The following is a 23,592-nucleotide window of genomic DNA, read 5'->3' as shown; positions in this document are numbered from 1 at the left end:
CATTTTTGAGGTAGATTCATCTCTGTTGTGGCAGGTATCAGTACTTCGTTCCTTCGTATGGCCAAATAATCATTCTGTTGGATGTATATGCCACAATCTGTTTATCCATTCATCAGTTGATAGAATTTGGGCTGTTTCTACTTTTTTACTATTTGAAAAATATTGCCATAAACATTTATGTACAAGTATTTGTGTGGACATAATATTTTCAACTCTTTGGGGTGTATATCTAGAAATGGAATTGCTGGGTGTTAGAGAAACTCTGTGTTTAACTTTGAGAGGAACTGCCACACTGTTCCACAGTGGCTGCACCATTTTACAGCCCCAGCAGCAAGGTATGAGGGTTTCAGTTTCTCTACATTTTCACTAGCACTTGTTGTTGTCTTTTGACTATTGCAATTATAGTGGGGGTGATAGGTATCTTATTGTGGTTTTGATTTGCTGTTCCCTGATGGCTAATAACACTGAACATTTTTTCATGTGCATATTGGCCATTTGAATATTTTCTTCGGAGAAATGTCTACCCAGATTATCTCTTGCTTTTTAATTGAGTTTTTTGCCTTTTTATTGATGAGTTGTGAGATTTCTTTGTTTTGTTAGGGTTTTTATTTTTTAAATTTTTTAAATATATATTCTGGACTCAAGTTCCCTTGTTTTTTTCACTTCCTTGATAGTGTCCTTTAAAACATAAAGATTTTAAATTTTGATGAAGTACACTTTGTCTATTTTTTGATGAAGTACAGTTTGTCTGTTCTTTTAAAATACAGGGAGAATATGGCAGAGTTAGTTTTTCCCCAAGGACAAATAAAGATATGAAGATATATTGCATTTCATTTGATAGTATACATTTTAATAGTAAAATTGGCATTATTTGAAACTTTTATGGCTATTAATATACTATTATTTAATAATAGTATTATCTATTATTTAATTATTATTAACTATTATTATACTATTATTTAATGTAAAATAATAAACATTAGGAATCACTGTTTTCAGAGCAAGAGAAAAAGAGATATAAGTATAAAATAAGTGAAGTAAAAATCTCATAAGGTCACTCAAAAAGCCTAGAAGCAACAGACTATTTGACAACAGTGAGATGTGCTGGTGCACACGTCCTTGGAGGAAAGGTCGGTTCCAGGTCAACAGGAGATACTCAGGATGAGACTTGGGGCATCTTGTGCTGGAAAGCAGAGATATCAAAAAACGGGGGAACAGCAAAAAGCACACAATGCTCCCAGCATTCCCGTCGCCTAAGACAGGGCAATCTAAACTGGGGAAAAGATTAATGAAGGCACTCGAAACATTGAACAGACAAAATGTAGCCATTCAGAGTGATACTGAAAGGAGGCTAAGAGGGTAAAGGGCTAGAGGGTTAGAGAAACAGGTGGGGTAGAGCACCAACACCTTACTCTGAATACTGGCCATTAAAGGAAAGAATTTAGTCCTTTAATTTGCATTTATCCTTTAATAAGCATTTGTCCCTCCTTTACTGTAAGAATTGTATTTCAGGGTTACCAAATTCTCCTAGTTGATGAGGGAAAGTTCTTTGCAAAAGACTTCCAATTAATGAGTGAGAAAAAAATGATAGAATTGGAAAATTACCATTTTGCAACCACTAATAAATTTGAGACAGGAAATTATCATCAATGGATAAAACTATCAGATGAAAGCCTGAAAGGGAATTTTACGAGGGATCGGTCAGGTCATCGCCACCTGAAGCCACCAGTCGACCTTAGAATCACTAAAAGTAGAGCCCCACTCGCGAGGCATTTCTTGCCTCCTGAAGAGACGCAGTGTCGGCACACGCACTGCCTGTAAGCCTTTCTTTCTTAAGAGCAGAGCGTGAAGCTAATGAAGTCTCTAGGGAAACATCCGTTTACAGAGGAACATATTTAATAACACCAAATAAATCAAACAGATCCAGAATGCAGGTACTTCTACTGGAAAATTTATCCAGTATCTTCAATAGCTCAATGATATATGAGAGAGGTATGGTGGAGGAAGGGGGTGGACAAGTCTCGCTTCAATTAGATCCTTAAGATATAACCAAATGTAGTATAGAATATGGACCTTGTTCTGAGTGGTCCAAAGAGTAAAAAGACATTTTTTAAAAACAATCAGGGAAATTTGATTATGAACTAGTTACTAGGTGGTATTAAGAAATTATTGTCACTATGATAGGGAAGAAACTTTGTATTATTCTGAGTGTATGTGCTAAGTTGCTTCAGTTGTGTCCAATTCTTTGCAACCCTATCTCTGGACTGTAGCCCACCAGGCTCCTCTGTCTATGGGATACTCCAGGCAAGAATACTGGAGTGGGTTGCCATTTCCTTCTCCAGGAGATCTTCCTGACGCGGGGATCAAACCCAGATCTCCTGGGGCTCCTGCATTGCAGGCAGATTTTTTACCACTGAGCCACAGGGGAAGCCCCTAGTATTATTCTATTACAAGTTAATTACTAAAGGGATTTGCCTATCAGTTTAGATTATGCATATTGGCCCATCTCTGGGACTCCTGCCTCCCAGGGAATGAGGATTAAGCTAAAATACCTTTGATGAGTTCACAAAAACCCAGCCTCACCAGGCCACCTGGGAATGGTTGCAAGAAGGAAGAAGTTAACACATCCTGGAACCAGGACTTCAGCCCCTCCCCTTTTAGTATAAAAGAAGCCTGCATCCTAGCTTGGGGAAGGTGGTTTCTTGGGAAGTTAGCCTGCTGTCTTCTTGTCTGCTGGCTTTCTGAATAAAGTCGCCATTCCTTGCCGCAACAACCCATCTGTTGATTGGCTGGCCTGTCATTCGGAGAGCAGTATGAGCTTAGACTCTGAAACAAATTTTGATGAAACCATCAAGGACCCTTGCTGCTCATGGCCCTCTGACTTGGTTGGGGAATTTTGGAGTAAGTCCCGAGCAGCTGCCAGGACCTCTTGTCCTGAGGATCTTCCCTTGAAGTTCCCCAAAATGGCACTGGCTACTCCGGCACTTGGTAGTGGGAGCAAAGAGTCAAGATCTGGGAGTTGGCAGGCTCAGCGCAGTTGGGTAAATCGCTCTGGTGTGTACAGTTGATGGGCTCACAACAGTTGGGTAAGCCACTCTGGTGTGTAGAGTTAGAACTTGAAATTTGGTCACTTCTCTTGAGGTTTTTCCTGTGGGATAAGCCAGTTTGCTTTGTACTTGAGTGGAGTACCCAGTTAGAGGAAATAATTGCGAGATACTTTACCTAATTTGTGAACTGGTCGGTTTGTTTCTTTGTAGGCTAGCATGTATGTGCCCCTTACATTTCATTTGTCTTGTATTTCTGTCTTTAAAAATTGGGATATTTTAACTATCCCTAAAAAAAGCCCTCTGGGGCACATTTTGGATAAGCGATCTGTTGACAGCCATGAAGCTGACTGAGAGGCAGACGATGTTGTGTTGTAACAATGTGTAGCCACAGTACCTGTGATGACCCCCACCAGGGGTTTAGGCAGGGTTGCCTTGGGACTCTGTACACTTTGCTGTGGTGGTGTTCAGTCCGACTCTTTGTGACCACATAGACTGCAGCACGCCAGGCTTCCCTGTCCTTCACTATCTCTTTGCTCAAGTTCATGTCCATTGAGTCAGGTGGTGCCATCCAACCATCTCATCCTCTGTCGTCCCCTTCTCCTCCTGTCTTCAATCTTTCCCAGCATCAGGGTCTCTTCTAATGACTTGGCTCTTTGCATCAGCCATTGCGAGCTTCAGTTTCAGCATCAGTCCTTCCAACGAATATTCAGGGTTGATTTCCTTTAGGATGGACTGGTTGGATCTCCTTGCCGTCCAAGGAACTCTCAAGAGTCTTCTCCAGCACCACAGTTCAAAAGCATCAGTTCTTCGGCGCTCAGCCTTCTTTATAGTCCAGCTCTCACATCCCTACGTGACCACTGGAAAAGCCAGAGCTTTGTGGTGCTACATTATTTCTGGTCTCCTGTTTTGATGGTCTGGATCCAACAACTCTCCAAAGAGTCACATTCCATGGGGTTTTAGTTGATGGTTCTTATGACATGTCAAACCCCAAGACCAAACTTGAGAGTAAATTCAGAGTTTTCTGTTCTTTGGTTTTTTATTCCATTTGGTTTTGGTACCATGTCTCCACTTAGACTGTCAGTGGAGGAAAGGACATTCCCAGAGAGAAGAGAAAGGTTTCACTTGGTTCCTAAAATCACCAGAAGCCCCACCCCAGAACCCAGCCTGGTTGGTGGATGCTGAGGCAAAAGGCACCCTTCTGATTGATAGAGACGGTCAGTTACTATTTAATGTTTTATGGTGGCCTTTGAATGAGTCAAACACAATTTAGCAACTAAACAACAAAACAATAGCATAGCTGTCCTGTGAAGAAGTGGGGAAGAAGGATGAAATCCTCTATGCGCAAGCATTTGTGCTGTGACATCAGGGTGAGAAAAAGTCAGACAGTGTCACTTTATGGTAAAAGAAGCCCAAGGAAGTCTATCATACAGGAAGGAAAGAGAAGGGAGAAGGGTGAGGACAGATTGCTCCAACCTGGGGCCAAGCTGGCTGTCCCAGCAGCTCCAGCTGTTATGCCAATTTGTCCACTCCTTCCTTCACCTCCCATTCCTACTCAGCTTCAATTCCCAACCCGGGGCTCAGGAAGTGGTCCGACTAGGTCCCACTCCTTATAGGGATCAATTAGAAAATCCCTGAGGCACAGGGACTGGTGTGGTATCACCATCCAAGACCCAACAAGGCACTCAGTTTGGGCCAGGAGTCACTCCTGGGGCAGGGCAGTTTCCCTTACACAGTTATTGAGGGGACCTAGATGCAAGTGCCGAAGAACTGATGCGTTTGAACTGTGGTGCTGGAGAAGACTCTTGAGAGTTCCTTGGACTGCAAGGAGATCAGCCCCAGGATTTCTTTGGAAGGACTGATGCTAAAGCTGAAACTCCAGTACTTTGGCCACCTCATGCGAAGAGTTGACTCATTGGAAAAGACTCTGATGCTGGGAGGGATTGGGGGCAGGAGGAGAAGGGGACGACAGAGGATGAGATGGCTGGATGGCATCACCGACTCGATGGACATGAGTTTGGGTGAACTCTGGGAGTTGGTGATGGACAGGGAGGCCTGGCGTGCTGTGATTCATGGGGTCGCAAAGAGTCAGGCACGACTGAGCGACTGAACTGATAGACTGATGCAGATCCTGAAGCCTCTGAATATAACAGAATAGTAAAATTGACCTTTTCTGGGCAAAACACCTCATATAGTTTGGGGCAAAAATTAGATGGTGTATTTGGGATGAACCCTTCTCAATTGGTAGCAACAACAGGGAACGATGACAAAAGAAAGAAGATGCAAAATGTTAACACCGCTTTTCTGACCATCGCATTGGATTCCTAAAGGTGAGTAACCCAAAGAGACATAATGCCACTGGGGAAGGAACGATATGCTTCCTGTAAGGAGGAAGGATATTAGAAAAAGATTGCCCTAGGCTAAAACATAAGAAAAACAATAAGAAGACAGGAGCCTCTCGTATTATTAGGGAATCATTGACCAAAACCACATGCCTTGGTCAGGCATGATGATAACAGCTTGCATGAGTTGTCTCACAACAGGAGGTCCCAATCAGGAACACAGTGCTGCCCCCCAAATACTAACATGGGGAAAATTCTAGAGGGGCCAAAAGGAGGGAGGAGATGCTACTCCATAATATTGTCCTGCCAATGTCCCCGGACTTTTCTTGCTGGAATCCATCTTAGGTGAGAGGTACGAGCCCCACCAGGAGGGGCCCTGAGTCAGGCCAAATATGGGCCAAGCAAGATGACTGGCCAGAGACAACCCAGAAAGTTAACCCCATCCCCATGAAGCCTGAGGCTTCAAGCCACGTGGCAGAGCAGCCCTCCTGGCTCTCCCTACCCTGCTGCTCTCCACCTGGGGGTCCCTTCCCAATGAAGTCTCGTGCTTTGCCAGCGCCTATGTCATCTCAAACAACTTCTGAGTGTTAGACAAGAACCCACTCTTACACCCTGGAAGGGGTCCCCTTCCAGCAGCAGCGTGGTAGAAAGGGAGGAACACAATGATTTAACAAAGAAGCCCAGGGGCTCCCTTGGACTTGAGGCACCCAACTCCAATTTCCCCACAGGAGCTCCAGGTAAGATGGGCAGTGGGAGATGAGCAAAGACTTTCTGGTAAACACATCATAGTGCATCAAAGTCTGGTTAACCCCGAGATGGCACCGAAAAGCTCTCGATCCACCCCAGGCGTGGAGTCTCTGGCGAGGTACAAAATCATTGGTTCTTACAACTCTAGAATGCCAAGTAGAGCACCTCTCCTTGATGTCCCTCACCATGTGGGACAGCTGACCAAGCAGCAAAGGAAGGCCATTAGCGAGCCGCGATAGCATCCCTCCTCCCACCGACTGTGTCATCAAAATGCCAGCCAGTGCATTCAGAAAAGGACAAAGAGAGGACCAGAGAGCGGGGTTTCGCGCTGACCACACCGCACCCGGCTGCAAATGTAGGGCCCAGGGAACAGCTGTGATCCCTCAGGCGCTCTTGGACACTGCGGCAGCCCATTTGCAGTGGTACCCATCACGTGAGACAGACCCCTACAGCGGAGTCAGAAGTATACAGTGGGGCCTAGCCTACAAAAGGCCACCCAGCGATCTCTCAGAACTGCACCCTTTGTGCTAAAAATAACCCGAAGACTGCTGCTAGACCTCGCCAGGTGAGGACTCAACACAGCGACCTGTCATACTGGGGACTGGAAAATGGACTTTAATGCCTCGAGCTGCAGGAAACTTCAGGTGATACCTGCCAATGTTTAGACACGTTCTCAGGATCGGCGGAAGCATATCCCATCTGGGCAAAATAAACAAACAAATAAAAGGCCTCCAGGCTTCCCTGGAGAATCTGCCTGCTAATGCAAGAGGCACAGTTTCAATCCCTGAACTGGGAAGATCCCATGTGCTGTGGAGCAACTAAGCCAGCTGAGCGCTGCTAGAGAGACTGCGTGCCACGGTGAGACGCTGCATGCCGCGACGAAAAGCTGACGGCCCAGAAAACATATCCATAGAAGAAGGCACTTCTTTCTGGGTCTTCGCTGCTGCTCAGACTTTGCTCCAGTTGCGGCAAGCGGCGGTTACTCTCTGGTTGTGCTGTGTAGGCTTCTCACTGCCGCGGCTTCTCTTGTTGAGGAACACGGGCTCTGGGGCACGGGCTTCAGCAGTCGTGGTTCCCCAGCTCTAGGGCAAGGGCTCAGTAGCTGTGGTACTTGGGCTTAGTTGCCCCACAGCATGTGGGCTCTTCCAGGACCAAGGATCAAACCCGAGGCCCCAAAATTGGCAGGCAGACTCTTTGCCACCAAGCCATCTGGGAAGCCTTAGGTTCAAATAGTTGTATATAAAAGAGGAAAGACGATCACCAGGCTCCTCTGTCCTTGGGATTTTCCAGGCAAGAATACTGGAGTGGATTGCCATTTCCTTCTCCAAAGACGATTGTACTACTGACTAAAAGACTAAAGAATATTCCCTATCCAGTAATGACCCATTCCTTTCCATAATCACCTCTTCTTAGGCACAGTCCAGTAGGCCTAGAGCAATCTTCATCCCTTTCACAGGGGACTGTGGAACGGATCATTGACACTGGGGAATTATAGGAAAAGACTTGTATTCCAAGTCAGTCACTAAAGGCATGTTGCCTATAAACTTAAGTTACACCTAATGGGAACCTTGCCTCCCAGATGATGAGCATTAAGGTAAAATACCTTTGTTTAGCTCACTTTTCCACCTGGGAATGACTGGCTGGAAGAAGTTAGGGTATCGCCTCGAGTGGATGGCTGGAACCAGGACTTTACTCCCTACCCTTTCAGTATAAAACAAGCCGGAACTCTAACGAGGAAGGTGGTTCTTTGGGATGCTAGCCTGCCACCTTGTCAGCTTCTGGTGGCTTCTAAATGAAGTCACTACTCCTTGTCGCAACAACTCATCAGCTTCTCACTGAACAGATCAATCAGAGCTTGGACTTGGTAGCATTATTTTTGTTAGATATGATGATGACCTTGTGGCTACGGAAATTCTTGCATTTTTAAAAAGATACACAACAAGTATACAGGAGTGGAATGAGATGATGTCCAGGCTTTATTTGAAAATGCTTCAGCAAAGAAAGGGAAGACTGAGGGAAGATGAGCCCAGCAGGGGAAACAGAGAGCCGGAAGGGCCAGTGACTGGCAAAGGCCAAGGCGAGGAGGGAGCTGGTGGGGAGCGGAGACACTGCCTGGGACCGTGTCCTGTGGAGCCCGAACTTCGAGAGAAACATCCCGGGAGGGGGGGACAGTACCTCTGATGGAATGTGAGGAGCCAGGTCGGAGAGGGACTGGTCGGGGCAGGGCGATGTCAGGGCTCGTGTGCACAGGTGGTGGGCTGGAGCCACCTCAACCCGCTTTCTGCCTGGCTCTGCTCATGGACCGTCTATCCGGTGTTCACGAAAGGGAGAGACGGATGCTGCTCAGAGTCGAGGGAGGTCTGGGCATGACTTTGCAAGGCTGGCTGGCTCTCCTTTCATCTTCCCCTTACCCCGTGTTGACAGGGAGTGCCACCTGTTCTGGCTTTGGGCACCCAGAGGGGATCATGCAAAGCTCCTGCCCTGGTGGAACTCACGCTCAGGTTGGGGAGATGCCTGGGAAGCCCGAACTGCGGAGTCAGTGGGAGACAGTGTCGGTGATAGAATGGACAGGGATCTTGAAAAGTTTTCTATCTGCTGCATCAAATGACCCCAAGTCATGGCTTCCAACACCACCGAGTTACCCTCTTAGGCTCTGTAGTCGGGAGTTCAGACACGGGCCCCACGGGCTAGGAGCCAGATGTTCTCAGGGAGGCTTCAGAGGAGACTCCATTCCTGCCTTTTCCAGTTTCTAGAGGTCATCCGCATTCTTTGGCTATCTGATCCCTTTTCTCCAACAACAGCTCGGCCCCCTCTCCCCTCACATGACCCTGACCTTTCCCCCTGACCTTTCCTGACTGACTCCTGCCAGCCTCTTCTACTGCTAAGGACCCTTGTGACTGCGTGTACCCACAGGCTCATCATCCAGGGTTGTCTCCTTCTTTAAAAGTCAGATGACTGGCCATGCAGTGTAGCCAAAAAAAAAGGGGGGGGCCATTTGGACCTTTATTCCTGGGACAGCACCTCCTAACCTGGGGCTCGAGGTGTACGCAAATGTAAGTTTCCTTGGAGGTTGGGGAAAGCTTTCACCAAATCTCAAAAGGGTCTTGGCACCAATAGAAAGTTAACTCCTATCTTGAGGGTTATAAAAAGAAGTGCTTGGAATGTCACTTTGGAAAACAGCTTGACAGTTCCTCAAAACGCAGAGTTACCGTATGACACAGAAATGCCATTTCTAGGTATGGACCTGAGAGGCCTGAAAACACGTCTCTACACAAACTGCACATGAACGTTCATAGCAGCGTTATTCATGATTCCCAGAAAGTGGAAATAGCACAAATGTCCGTCATCTAGTGAATAGCCATACAATGGAAGAGCGTTCAGCCACAAAAAGGAGTGAAGTACTAACACGTGTCTACAACGTGAATGAACCTTGAAAACATCACGCTAAGTGGAATGAGCCATGCACACACACAAACATATGTAGTATGAGCCCACTTATAAGAGGTATCCTGAATAGCAAAGACAGAAGGTAGAGTGGTTGCCTGCAGGGGAGGCATGGGAGAGAGAGGTGGATGGGAGTGAATGTTAATGGGTACAATGTTTCTTTTGGAAGTGATGAAAATGTTCTAAAATATATTGTGGTGATGGTTGTGCAACTCTGTAAGATATACTAAAAGTATTGATTCATATTGAATATACTAAAAGTGTTGATCATGTTGTACATACCAAGATGGATGAACTTTAGGCTCTGTAAATTCTCTCAAACTGCTCTCTTATCTTTATGGTTTTAATGTGTATTATTTATCTGGCTGTGCTGGGTCTTGGTCAGTTGCGGCATGCAAACTTCTATCTGTGGCCTGTGAGATCTAGTTCCCCTAGAGAGGCACGGAGCCTGGTCCTCCTGCCTTGGAAGCACGGAGTCTTAGCCACTGGACCACCAGGGAAGTCCCCAAACTGTTTTTAGAAAGGAGGAGGAGTGGCACTGGGCCCTTAAAGTGCAAAGCCTTTGATCATCGCAGTCCTGACAAGCAGGTCTTCCTCTTCCTCCCACATTACAGGTGGGGTATCTCAGGGCTGAGGGATACCAGCCCAAGGCGAGATGGCGGGTTAAGGACAGAGCTTGTGCTTGATCCCAGGTCTTCCGTACTGATGATGGTTCTTTGTCTTGCGGGCCACGTTGGTGAATTCGGAGGTGACAAGGTAGATGCAGGAGACAGGAGACATCTTGATAGTAGGTACTGGAGTGAGGTCTTGACAGCAGGAAAACCAGATAGAGGGGCCCAGCCAGACACTGCAAACACTGATCTGGGCCACACAGTCCTAAGCCCTGGCCCCACTGAATCCTCCCAGTCATGGGGGGAGGTGGTTTCCATCACATACACCCCCATTTTTATCAATGAAACAGGTTCAAGAGGGAAAGTGAAAGTGTTAGTCACTCAGTCCTATCCGACTGTTTGCGACCCCAGGCTCCTCTGTCCATGGGGTTCCTCCGGCAAGAATACTGGAGTGGATAGCTATTCTCTTCTCCAGGGGATTCCCCAACCCAGGGGTCTCCTGCGTGCAGGCAGATTCTTTACCATCTGAGCCACCAGGTAAAGCTTCCTACAAAGGATACAACTTATCAGTCACTTGAACCACATCTTCTTGACACCTCAGGGCCTGTGATCCCATCCAGGCTGTGCTGACTCAGTAGGCCACTCTGGAGAAAGAGTGAGAACCTGAATTGGAGGCTTCAAGAGAGAGAGATGCAGGGCTGGTGAGGAAGGCCCAGCGGGGAAGCTGCAGACTGTCTTCCCACAGTCTCTTTTAGGGGTAGCTCAGGCTCAATCACCCACTCTGGACTGCTGGTCTCGGAGGAGGAGGTTGAGCCGGTAGAGGCAGTGTTGGGTGAGTTGATCCTGAAAATGCTTTTGCATGAGGTGGGGAGCCAGGGAGGGGGCTGAACATGTCAGAGAGAAGACCAGGGATGGGAGCTTCTGCTGAAGAGATGAGGGGCACAGGCTGAGCTGGGTAAAGCCAAGGAGGAAGAGTAAGGAGAAGGGGACTCAGTCTGGGGCCAGCCTGGCTGGAGCTTCTGGGACCAGAATCCTGGCTGCTTGTGGATTCCCCACTCTTGCTTTTTCTCATCATCGTTTCTCACAGACAACCTCCTTCCCCCTCCCCATACGTCCTCTCATCTTTCCAGAAACTTTGCTTTTGGAGGGCAGAGGATGCAGTTTAGGCGAAGGGGGTCCTACAGAAATAGTTAAGTCTGAAAATTCGGGCCTTCTCCTCTGGTGAAAAGGCATCCCCCTCCCCCTTTTTGCCTGTTTAGACGGTCAGTACGGCAAGAGGAGAGGGCCCAGGTTGCTTTCTCTCTTTCAGATTGGGCAGTGGAGGCTGGGTCCTCACCCCCGCCTGCCAGTGCCTCCCGTCCCCGGGGCCCCAGTCCATTGTCCCAACAAGTGGGGAGAGATCAGCTCTGGAAAGTGACGCTGTGAGCGGTGAGGGGCTGCTGCGGCCTTGACTGAACTATGGGATGTCTCCTTACAGGCCCAGCTCAGCACCTGGGACAGCGACTCCTCTGGGAGGGTGGGGACTCTGCACCCCTCCCCAGGACGCCTGTGTCAGACTCCAGGCCTCCCAGTTCTGGCCCAGGATCCCCAGAGTTGGGCTTAGGGGAAACAGATGCCTCCCCCCACCACTCGAACTTCACTCATTCAATCAGTGTTTGGGAAGGAGTAGGAGGTAGGTCTGAGGCTGGGAAAGGGACAGGTTTGACCCCAAATTTGCCCTCCTCTCATTGGCCTCCACCCCATCCCCTGTGCCTGTTCCAACTGTCTTAGTGTCTGGGTCCTGGCTCTGGGAGGAGGGGACACTGGGGATGGGGGTGGGGAGGGGGCTCAGGCTGAAAGCAGAGAGAGACCCGGCTCCAGGGAAGACAGCAGCCTCCAACCTTTACCTCAGACTTCAGGCCTCTGCACCCTGAGCCCCTATACTGAGCTCCCTCAAGTGCATGCGTGGCGAATGCCCACAGCCCAGGGGACCCCAGGCTGAAGGCAGATCAGAGCTGCCTGGGGAACAACCCAGGACTGAGAGAGCCAAACCTGGGGTACATGGGGCCAGGGCTGCTGCTGCTGCTGCTGCTCCAAGGCTGGGGTGAGGGTCGGGGCCTGCGGGACACGGAGGGAGAAGGAAGAGGAGGGCAGTGGGGGAGGGGGGGAAGGCCGCTAGGTGAGAGAGGCGGGTGGGAGGATAAGGCGGAGGACATTGGGATGGGAGAGCCAGGGGCAAAATGGGGCAGGGAGGTGGGGGACAGCAAGGTGGTGAGAGTGGAGAGCAGGGAGGGAAGTGGGAAGGACGGCACGCACCTGCAGGAAAGAGCTCGGGGGAGGGAGGGTCTGCGAAAGCTGACCCTGCAGGCAGCCGGGCAGATGGGCCAGTAGGGGAGAGGGGGATGACGCCATTGGCCCCTGGGGAGCACAGTGCCCATGCCTGGGCCCCTGACCCCGCCACTGTGCCCGCCCTGCCCCCTCCCTGTTGCCAGGGTCCAGCTGAAAGAGGCCACCGATTGCAGCGGCCCAGCCGGAGAGTGGCGGCCGTGCTCCTTGGACTGGACTGCCAGGCGCTCCTCGTGTGCTTCCCCGAGGTGCCCCAAAGTCAAGTCCTGCCTCCCCACCCCTCACCCAGGCCAAGAGGGGCTCAAAACTGAGGGGAGGCGGTGGGCTACAGGAGGCTGGTGTGCCCAGGCCTCGCTGGCTGTCCCCACAGGTCCCATTGCAGGCTCTGAGCTGGCCTTGGTGCGGGAACGCCTGCTGGTGCTGCCCTGCCAGGCGGAGGGTGAGCCGCCTATGTCCATTTCCTGGCAGTGGGATAGACTGGCCCTGACCAATGCCAGCAGCACCACCCTGATGCCCAACGGCTCCCTGCATCTGGCCGCCCTGCCCTCTCACTGGAGCCTCCCCTCCCATGCCCACGAGTCCCACTGTGTGGCCTAGAACTGCCTGGTGCTGGTGGGCCCAGATGCAACTGGCAAATAAGTGACTGGGCTGCTCCTGTGAGGGTCGGGGGGGACGAGAGTGCACAGGGGTACCCACAGATGGCACCTACAGGGTACAGAATTGCCCAGGGTGGGCTAGGCAGTGTCGACTTGGCCATTAGACAACAGCATGCACCGTGCCTAGGCTGAGGGCCCTTTCAGGGGATCACAAACATGTTTTAACTATGATTTCTTTAAAACCAGAAGAAAAAATGAATAACGAATATATAATAGTGAGTTGTTATTTGATAGTTCTGGATTATATCTGTGTTGATACCAATGCAAATGTAAAACATGACTTTAAATGTCACGAAGGTAAAGTGCTCATGGCCTCTGGAGATGCGAGACTGCAGGGCTGCAAGAAGGCAGTCAGTGGGGAGCGGCAACCGTGGGCACAGAGGGGAGGCTGGGGCTCTGGGACGAGTCGCTGGTGGTGGAGGTGGGGGCCAGCTCTCTGGGTGCTCAGGTGCTTCCTGTGTCCCAGGCCTGTCATGCTTCTATCAACATCCAGAGTCTGTCAAGGAGGAGCCAGGTGGAGTCACCTGCTTCCAGCGCATGACCCGGGGAGTGCCTGAGCCTTCCAGTTCCTGGGAACACAAGGGCGTGGCCTTGAGTACCGCTGACCACAGGTGAGCATAGTAAGGAGTGTGGCGGGGTGACAGGCTGCGGGCCACTGCCCAGCCACGGACCCCTGCTGGCATCCTCCGCATCACTAGCATGAGCCAAGCTGACCCGGGCACATATGGCTGCGTGGCTCACAGTGTGGCCAGTTCTCGCCACAGCCAGGATGCTCGGCTGATGCTGAAAGGTAAGCGAGGACTGGGGGATCAGAGCGGCCACTGGCAGAGGAGGATGTGGGAGCTGGCGCCACACGGAGTGGGTCTGGCTGACGTAGTTGCATGTGGTACAGAAACTCTGAGCCCTGGCTACATATAAGGACTGTGCTGGGTGTGGGAATACAGACGTAAGCAGGTGGAAGAGGCTCAGCCCATCACCAGCTTCCCAGAGCTGGCAACTGAGTGGAGAGGGAAGTGCTGTGGGAACCCAGGGCAGAGGCCTCTAACCCAGCCTTGGGCTATGGGCAAAGCTATACCAAGCTGAGAGCAGAAGGGTGAGTGGAAAGGCAGGCCAAGGTCAGGAAGATGGAGAGGGTGGCATTGCTTCCTGTAAAAGCACAAGGGTTAGAATAGTGCAGCTCATGCAGGCAGTTCCACGTTGCTGGACCAGAGAATGGGGAGAACTCAAGGAAACAGAAAATCGATGTAGGAAAGGGAGGTGAGGCCCATCATGAGAAGGGGTCTGGACTTGATCCAGAGCATGGGAGCCCTTTGGATGGGTTTAGGGGCTCCTGTGACCCAGCTGGGGTGGATGCTGGGGGACATTTGTGTTTGTGGATGGTGTGCTCAGATGTATGTGCATGTGTGTGTGTGCACACGCACACACACATGTGCGTTTCCTCCTTTGGGTGAAAACAGCCTTTTACCTGAAACTCCAAAAATGACCCGAAATACAGGCCACGTGGGGTGGGAGAGTTTTGTGCCCAAAATGAGGGTTGCAGCAGAAACTATGAAGAGATGGTACCTAGCGGGAAACAGGTAAGACTCGTGCCACAGCCTGAAGCCAAGATGCCACTGGAGTGTGAGGGGAAAGCATGCCTGAATTATCCACTAGGGGGCCCCCGCAGTACAGATAACAAGTGAACACTGGGCAAGCATCAAGGCAAAATTCTACCAAAAGATGCTTAATTTTTAAACTGAAAACCGAAAGAGGAAGGGGACATCTGGGGTGTCTCTCATCTGGAGCTGACTTAGAAACTGAAAGCACAGAGCGGGGATCAGGGGCTCCTTCCTGAGAGCAGAGGGAAGCTGGGGTGAGGCTCCTGCGGCTTTCCACTTCCCGTTCCCATCGACCATCCCGGGCATGAGGGCAGGGCAGGATGCCCGGCTTCCATGATGATCAGTGCTCCTGGCCAAGTGACTGGGCAGGCACAGGTCCTCCATCCTGCTGGCCGCAGAGGCAGGGGACTGAATGGCCAGAGAGCTTAGGCAGATGACAAGCAGGTGCTTGTTGGGCGCAGATCAGCCAGTGACTGAGCTACATGGCAGCCTACATTTCACAGAGGCAGCTGGGATCAGTGTAGACGTTTCCCCAGGGACAGGAGACAGGATCTGCGTACCGAGGCCCCAGCCATCCACCCCTAGAGCGCTTCCCTGGGGCAGGCGTTACCCTGGGCAGGCACCAGGGACATGGGTTTCCCGGACTTTGAAGGAGCGCACAGTGCCCGGAGGGAATGCTTTCAGCAGTGCTTCCAAGACCCAGGATTGCGTTCCACTTCTGCCAGGCCCTCTGGGGCTGAACAAGTCACTTGCCCTCTCTGACACTCAGTTTTCTCATCTGTGAACTTGGAGAAGTAAAAGCGCTGGCCTCACAGGCTTGTAGTGAGGATTAAAGGGGCCGGCGCATGGGGGCTCACAGTATAAAGCCTGGCATGTGGAGGCGTTCAGCCAGGGATGGATGTCATATGGACCAGCTCTGCCCACTAGACAGTCTGACCAGGTGGAACATGGCCTCCTCGGCCACCGCCAGGACATTTCAAGACAGTCCACAGCTGGAGCTAGAGCTTTGGGAGGCAAACTGAGGAGGGCTTGGTCCAAAGTAGACCCTCAATATACGGTGGTGGGCCAAGTGGAGAATGAGTGAAATACTGTGCTAGACCTTGAGCCAGGTTTAAAGGTGGGTAAGACTTTACACCAGTCCTTGAGGAGCTTTTTTGCAATCATGTTTGTCTGTGCTGGGTTTCGTTGCTGCATGGGTTCTTCTCCAGTGGTGGCGAGCAGGGGCTGATCTCGAGTGCAGTGCACGGGCTTCTCGTGGTGGAGGGCTCTCTTGCTGTGGAGCAGGCTCTAGAGTACTCAGGTTTCAATAGTTTTGGCATGTGGGCTCAGGAGTTGCAGCTCCTGGGCTCTAGGGCACAGGCTCAGTGGTCATGGAGCATGGGCTTAGTTGCTCTGCAGCATGTGGGATCTTCCTGGACCAGGGGTCAAACCCAAGTCCCCCACATTGGGAGGTGGGTTCTCTGCCGGCTGAGTCTCTGGGGTATGTGTGTGTGTGTGTGTTTGTATGTGGGAGCTCCGTCAGGTCTGACTCTTTGCAACCCCATGGGCTATAGCCTGCCAGGCTCCTCTGTCCATGGAATTTTCCAGGCAAGAATATTGGAGTGGGTTGCCATTTCCTACTCCAGGGGATCTTCCTGACCCAGGGATCAAACCCACATTTTTTGCATCAGGCAGATTTTTTACCACTAGCATCACCAGGGAAGCCCAGAAACTTTGAGAGATGTAACTTTGTGAGAAGTTTTTTTTCTTTTTGTCTTGCTATGGCTTGTGGGCTCCTAGTTCCCCAACCAGGGATCAAATTCAGGGCCCCTTGCAGTGGTAGCACAGAATTCTAACCAAAGGATTGCCAAGGAATTCCTAAATTTTTAATAAAGGACATTTATGAAAAGGTTAAATAAATATGTGTTACAAAATCTCATAAAATAAAAAGTGGCAAAACAAGAATGGGAGTGACGGGATGAAGGAAGACAAAGGCCTGGTCTCTTGCTGTTCACAGCTGTACTCCCAGTGTGGGAACAACACCTCACACAAGGCAGCCCCCCAGTGATGACTCACTGATTCACTTGATAAGATGGGATAGGGCGCCCGAAAATGAAGATGCTGTTAGACCCAAAGAGCAGTATATTTCAGAAAACTTTTGCATCCCTTTTGAGCAGCTGAGACATGCTCACTTGGCAGGGGGCCCTGGCTCTCTTTCTAAGGGAAGGGTCTCCTGGCAGTTTTGTGGTTGACTTAGGGAAGGGGACTATGTCCCTACCTGGTCTACCTGGTCAGTTCACGTTCTGACACTGTTGCAGGCCTTCCAGGGGCACTCTGTGGTGGCGGGGGCCCTGCTTACACCCTTTCCTCTCTCCATCCCTCCAGTTTAACTTGGGGCCTGCTTAGTATACCAAAGCTGCTTAGCTCTGATGCAGGCCGACCTCAGAGGTACTGCAGATTTGGTGCCAGACTACAGTGACTATCACAATAAAGTGAGTCACGTGAATTGTTTGGCTTCCCAGTTCATATCAAAATCATGTTTATACTGTATCCTATTAAATACCATTATGTATAAAACAACGTACATACCTCATATAAAAAAGTTGATTGCTAAAATTGCTAACCATCATCTGATAATGCAGGGTTGCCACAAGTTTTTGATTTGTCTAAAAAACAAAAGAACCACCGCAGTATCTGTGAAGCGCAATAAAATGAAGTATACTTCTATTTGTGGGATTCCCTAGTAAAGAACTCACCTGCCATGCAGGAGCCTCAGGAAGACATGGGTTCGATCCCTGGGTCACGAAGGTCCCCTGGAGGAAGGAACAGCAACCCACTGCAGTACTCTTGCCTGGAGAATCCTATGGACAGAGGAGCCTGGCAGGTATGGTCCATAGGGTTGCAAAAAGTTGAACATGGCTGAAGTGACAGTGTGCACGCATACACACAGACACACACACACTTCTATTTACTGCCATAGGCCCTTGGGCAAGTAATTTTCTTTATATGTAAATCAGGAGTAAAACAGCAACACCTCTGGGGTCTGGTCACTTGAGGATTAGAAGGGGCCTCTGGGAGCAGAAGTGTGTCTTGGATTCAAGGGGAGACTTCTGTTTCCTGATCCCTCAATTTTCTGTTTCCCCCTCTCTGTGGGATCCCCACAGCTGCTGCACGAGCCAGAGATCCTGTCTCGGGCTCAGAACCCAAGCGTGCAGTGCTGGAATGCATTGCCACAGGCCACCCAAGGCCATTGGTCTCCTGGAGCCGCCTGGGTGTGTAGCAGTCCTGCCCTGTCCCGCTTCCCGGAGTCCCCAGCACTTTGCACCTTCCCAGCTCTGACCAGTTGTCTCCCTGCAGGTGGCTGCTCCATCAGTGTAGAGGGCATCCAAGTCCTGGGCCCTGGGAACCTTGTGATCTCCGAAGTGTTGGTCCAACACTCGAGCGCCTGTGTCTGTGCGGTCAATTGGCCCGGAACTGAGTTCCGACGATGGCACAGGGCATCCTGCTTGTACAGGGTGAGCCCCAAGGGCCAGCTAGGGAGGGTCCTGGGCCACCCCACCCGTCACGGGAACCTGGATGAGGAGAGGAGCAGCAGGAGGGTGAGAGGCCAGGCCTCACAGCACCTCCCACCTGCCATCACCTGCCTGGCTCCCTCCGAGTTTGTCCAGTGGCCACAGTCCTTGTCCAAGCCTCCAGGCAGCAGCACCATCTTCATCTGTGTAGCCCAGGGTGTCCCTGAGTCCTGGCTGGTCTCGCTGAAGAATGGGAAGGGGTTGAGTCCTAGGGATAACATTCGGCTGACCTACAACAACAGGTACTCAAGGTGCCCCTGGTTCCACCCCCTCCACCCTGCCTGAGTGCCGAGGTCCCCTCACCTGCCCCAAGCATCTGCCCCCGCCTATATACAACACTCTCTTCCTACATCTACTGTCCACAACCCTTGCAGCTAACTCCGCCCCCAGCAGGCTCTGCCCAGCCTGCTCCACACCAGCGACACCCGCACACGGGTGGTGTGTCCTGCTTCTGCGCTGGTCCAAGGGTCTCGCCACTCCACCAGGGCAGGGGACTCGGAGGAAAGGAGCCCCAGTGGCTGCATTTGCTTTTCCCTGGTGCGGATATCCGCAGAGGACGAGGCCATCTACCAATGCATGGCAGAGAATGGTGCGGGCTCTAACCAGGCCAGTGCCTGCCTGGCTGTCAGGGTATCCAGAGCTATCCCCCGTTCCCATGGGCCCGCAGGTGATGGCTTGCTCCACCTCTGCCATTTGAGTGTTCTGGGGGCCACTGCCCTCCAGCTGAGGACACATCATCAGCTTTGTGTTGCACGTCTGGCCGGTGGGAGGTGGGTGTGGGTGGATGGACAGGAGTCCCTTACTCTTAGTGATGCCCAGACCTGCCTGGACCTCTGGTACTTCCTTTTGCTCTTTAGCCCCCTTCTTATCCTCAGCCTTTCTCATCCTGGCTCCTGCAGCCCCTCTCCCTTCTCTCCTTGGAGACCTAGCTGGGGCTCTGTGCCCACTTTGTGGTGGTGGGGTATGTTTATAGTAAGGCAGAGGGATGCTGGTTGCCAAGTTTCTCTGCTTCTCAAAGCCAGCTGGTCCAGAGCTCCAAGAGGCTGTGGGTAAAGGCAGCTTTTGAGCACGTCTTCTCCAACCTGGAGCCCGCCACGGTCTATTCCATCCATGTGCAGGCCTACTCAGCAGAGGGTGCCAGCCAGGACTCGGCCTCCATCCACGCTTCCACCATGGGCAGCAGTGAGCGACAGCTTCTCCAGGCCTGTAGAGCCCTGGCCTCGGGCAAACAGAGCTGCCAACCAGCTCATCTCGTTTCCTCTGCAGCCCCTGCTGCCCTTGGTTTCTCCACCAAAGCGCTCAATGTCACCTCTGTGCAGGCCTCGTGGGAGCTGCCACTCCAACTGGGGTCTATCCAAGGCTTCAAACTCTTTCACCGTGAGCTGCTTGCTGCCCGTTTTGAAGGGCCCCTGCTTCTGGCTAGCACTGTGAGTTCCTTTCTCTACACAGGTCTGGGTGAGGCCCTGAACCGTCTTGTGCCCCTTCTCAGTGAGGTCTTGCCCCAGGCACTGAGTATCCTAGTCCGGACAGTCTGTTCCCGTCACAATCTCCTGCCCCTTGCAGAGCCAGCCACCCTCTTTGAGATCAAGCTCCAGGCCTTCAGTGGCAATGGGGATGGTAAGCGCAGTTCCCATATTGTCTCTCAGCAAATGTGCCCCTGGACATCCCTGGGGAGTGGGATCCAGTAGCAGGGTAGCAGGCCTGGGGTCCAAGCAGGCCCTTACCCTAGGACCTATGGTCGTCGATCTTCGACGAGGAGGAGGGGCTGAGCTTTGCCTCCATCTTGGTCCTCTGACAGATGGTACATCCACAGAGTCCAAGGCTGGATGCTCCTGCAGCCAGGATGAGAGCAGCTCGCTGCCTGGGGTTGTGGTGGGCATACACGTGGGCCTGGCTGCCCTCATCATCTGCCTCCTCTGTCTCCTCCTGGGCTGGAGACATAGGTAAGGGCCAGGATGGCTAATGTGGAGAACTGTTAGGAAAACAGTCTGCACTATGGCAGCATAGGTCCAAAGAGTGGGGAAGGGCTTTTATCCATGACTATGCTGTGGAAAATTCTAAAAGAGATGGGAATACCAGACCACCTAACCTGCCTCTTGAGAAATCTGTATGCAGGTCAGGAAGCAACAGTTAAACTGGACATGGAACAACAGACTGGTTCCAAATAGGAAAAGGAGTACGTCAAGGCTGTATATTGTCACCCTGCTTATTTAACTTCTATGCAGAGTACATCATGAGAAACGCTGGACTGGAAGAAGCACAAGCTGGAATCAAGATTGCCGGGAGAAATATCAATAACCTCAGATATGCAGATGATACCACCCTTATGGCAGAAAGTGAAGAGGAGCTAAAAAGCCTCTTGATGAAAGTGAAAGAGGAGAGTGAAAAAGTTGGCTTAACGCCCAACATTCAGAAAACAAAGATCATGGCTTCTGGTCCCATCACTTCATGGGAAATAGATGGGGAAACAGTGTCAGACTTTATTTTGGGGGGCTCCAAAATCACTGCAGATGGTGATTGCAGCCATGAAATTGAAAGACGCTTACTCCTTGGAAGAAAAGTTATGACCAATCTAGATAGCATATTCAAAAGCAGAGACATTACTTTGCCAACAAAGGGCTTAGTCAAGGCTATGGTTTTTCCAGTGGTCATGTATGGATGTGAGAGTTGGACTGTGAAGAAAGCTGAGCGCCAAAGAATTGATGCTTTTGAACTGTGGTGTTAGAGAAGACTCCTGAGAGTCCCTTGGACTGCAAGGAGATCCAACCAGTCCATTCTAATGGAGATCAACCCTGGGATTTCTTTGGAGGGAATGATGCTAAAGCTGAAGCTCCAGTACTTTGGCCACCTCATGCGAAGAGTTGACTCATTGGAAAAGACCCTGATGCTAGGAGGGATTGGGGGCAGGAGGAGAAGGGGATGACAGAGGATGAGATGGCTGGATGGCATCACGGACTCTACGGACGTGAGTCTGAGTGAACTCCGGGAGTTGGTGATGGACAGGGAGGCCTGGCGTGCTGCGATTCATGGGGTCGCAACGAGTCGGACACGACTGAGCGACTGAACTGAACTGATACTGTTTTACAAATGAGGAGACTGAGACAGTGAGGGAGGCCCAGCTCTTCTCAGAGTTGTGTGCTACTAGGAGTGGGAAGAGGCCTGGTGGCTGCGTGAAACAGGGCAGAGAGCACTGGGGCTCCCAAGGCAAAGGACAGGCGGCAGAAGCGGGCCAGAGCCGCACGCCTGCTCATCTGTGCACAAGGAAGGGTCTGGCTCCTCCTGTCTCTGGGGAGCACAGAACAGGATGAAAGGCTGGGGCGGATGGATGCTAAGCCAGAGGGAAGTCCAGACAGGCCACGGTGCTCATCCTCTCCATCCGGGCAGCCTCTCCTGCAGACAGGAGTCACAGTGCTGAGCAGGGCCTCCGACAGCCTGGGATGGAGCTGGGGGCTGCAGAAGTCAGCTTCAAGTGGAGGGAAGCTCGGGGGGGGAAGACTGAACTCAAGACATGGGTGAGGGGGATTCTGGTGAGAGGGACTAGGGAAGAAAAAGTGGTGTGCTTGAGGCCCTGCGTCTGGGGCCTGACCACCGCCCCTTTCCCCTCTGGTGACCAAGGAGCAGCCGCCCTTAGCCTAGGGCCCTCCAAGCTGGCTCCCTCCCAGATGTCACTGACTGCAGCCCTACCTAAGAACCTACTTCACCTTTCCCTGCCAGCCTGGAGTCAGGAAGGAACCAAAGGCCCCTCAGGCCCCTCCATGGACAGGGGCAAGCCTGACCGTAGGAAGAGAAAAGAGGACATGATGTCCTCTTCTCCATTCTCCTCAAGAAAGGGGGGAATCTGTGTCCTCCCCAACACACCAGGTAACTTAAAACTAAACCATGCTCAGGTGGGAGTTCTCTCCGTTAATCCCCACTCATAACCCCACTGGACATATCCTCATGATCCAAATATGAACTCCCCCAAGGTAGACAGCTCTCAGGGTTCCCCCCGCAGTGGGGAAGCAGGGCAAGGGGCGCATGCTCCAACCTGAACCTCCTGTCTGTCCTGTGCCCAAGCTGGAGTATGACCCAGGGACAGGCATCCCACGTGTCCTGGTGCTTTAAAAAGGCAGGTGGGCAAAGGGGCTCCGAGCTCCCTGCCACTTTGTTCCGACACCAGAAGCATCTGCAACATCTAAGCTCACGTGCACCGCTTCTCTCAGTAACCAAATGCCCCTCTCCACCTTTCCAGATCCAAAGCGTTGGCCTCTTCTCAGGAGGCACCCCTCATCATTTTTCTGTTTTTGAAAGGAGCTATTAGTTTGCACTGTGGTTTTGGTGGCCTTGAATCCCTTGTAGAATGAGCACAGAGGCTGTGAAGCACCCTACACATCTATTCCCCTCCGTTCTAGGTGTGCAAAGAGCACGTCTTTCCCACTCTGCCCCTGCTGACCTGTGGCAGTGCTGGCCCCTGGCCCTCCTTGTCCAGCCCTACCATGCCCTAAAACCAAAGCCCCAGGCTCTCCCTCGGTCTGCTGGTCTTGGTGGGATCCCAATCACTGTCTCCCCCGTGCTCTTGTAGAATGACGTTAGTACCAACGACCAGACTCCAGCAAGGCTGGGCCTTGCCCCTCCCCAGCCGCCCAAGGAGCAGAAGCAGCTTTGACTAAACAGTGTGGCAGAGGACCAAGAGGTTAAGAACAGCCCCAAACAGCTCCCTGAGGAAATGCCATCCTCTCCTCTGGGTGGGCCAGGTCTAAATGCCTTGCTGGAACTAAACCAAGATGGAAAAAATTAGTTAGGATCTGATTAATGTTCTGGATTGAAAGGAGACCTTCAGGCGGTGGAGCTGAGTGACGTGGAAGGACAGGGCAGCTGCATCTTCCAGGGGATGCTGCACTCCGACTAAGGAAGTACGTATCATGCAGCTTGCTAAGAACAGTGCGGGCCGTTTTAAGGCTCCCCCTGGAGAGACCCGCATGCTACGAAGAACTGTTACTGGAGACTAGAGCAGCGTAACGAGGAGGGCCAAGGACAACTAGGGTACACCTCTCCTTAGGACAGGATGCAGGTCCAGCCTCTGGGTTAAATGCAGCCTCCTTCGGGATACCTTTAGACCTTAAGTCATCAGGTAATTAAAGTGGGATCAGCGGCTTCCAGAACATGGATCTACATATAAGTGAGGGGAACAAGAATACACAAATGGTTAAGGGCTTTAAACCCTCACAACTGAAGAAAGGACACAAACTGTAAAGGTACCCCACTGACTTCAGGGAGTATAAATCATAGCCAATC

This window comes from Oryx dammah, unplaced genomic scaffold (assembly GCF_014754425.2).
Source record: "Oryx dammah isolate SB20612 unplaced genomic scaffold, SCBI_Odam_1.1 HiC_scaffold_28, whole genome shotgun sequence".
Lineage (NCBI taxonomy): Eukaryota > Metazoa > Chordata > Mammalia > Artiodactyla > Bovidae > Oryx > Oryx dammah.
Note: the sequence above shows the minus strand (reverse complement) of the source record.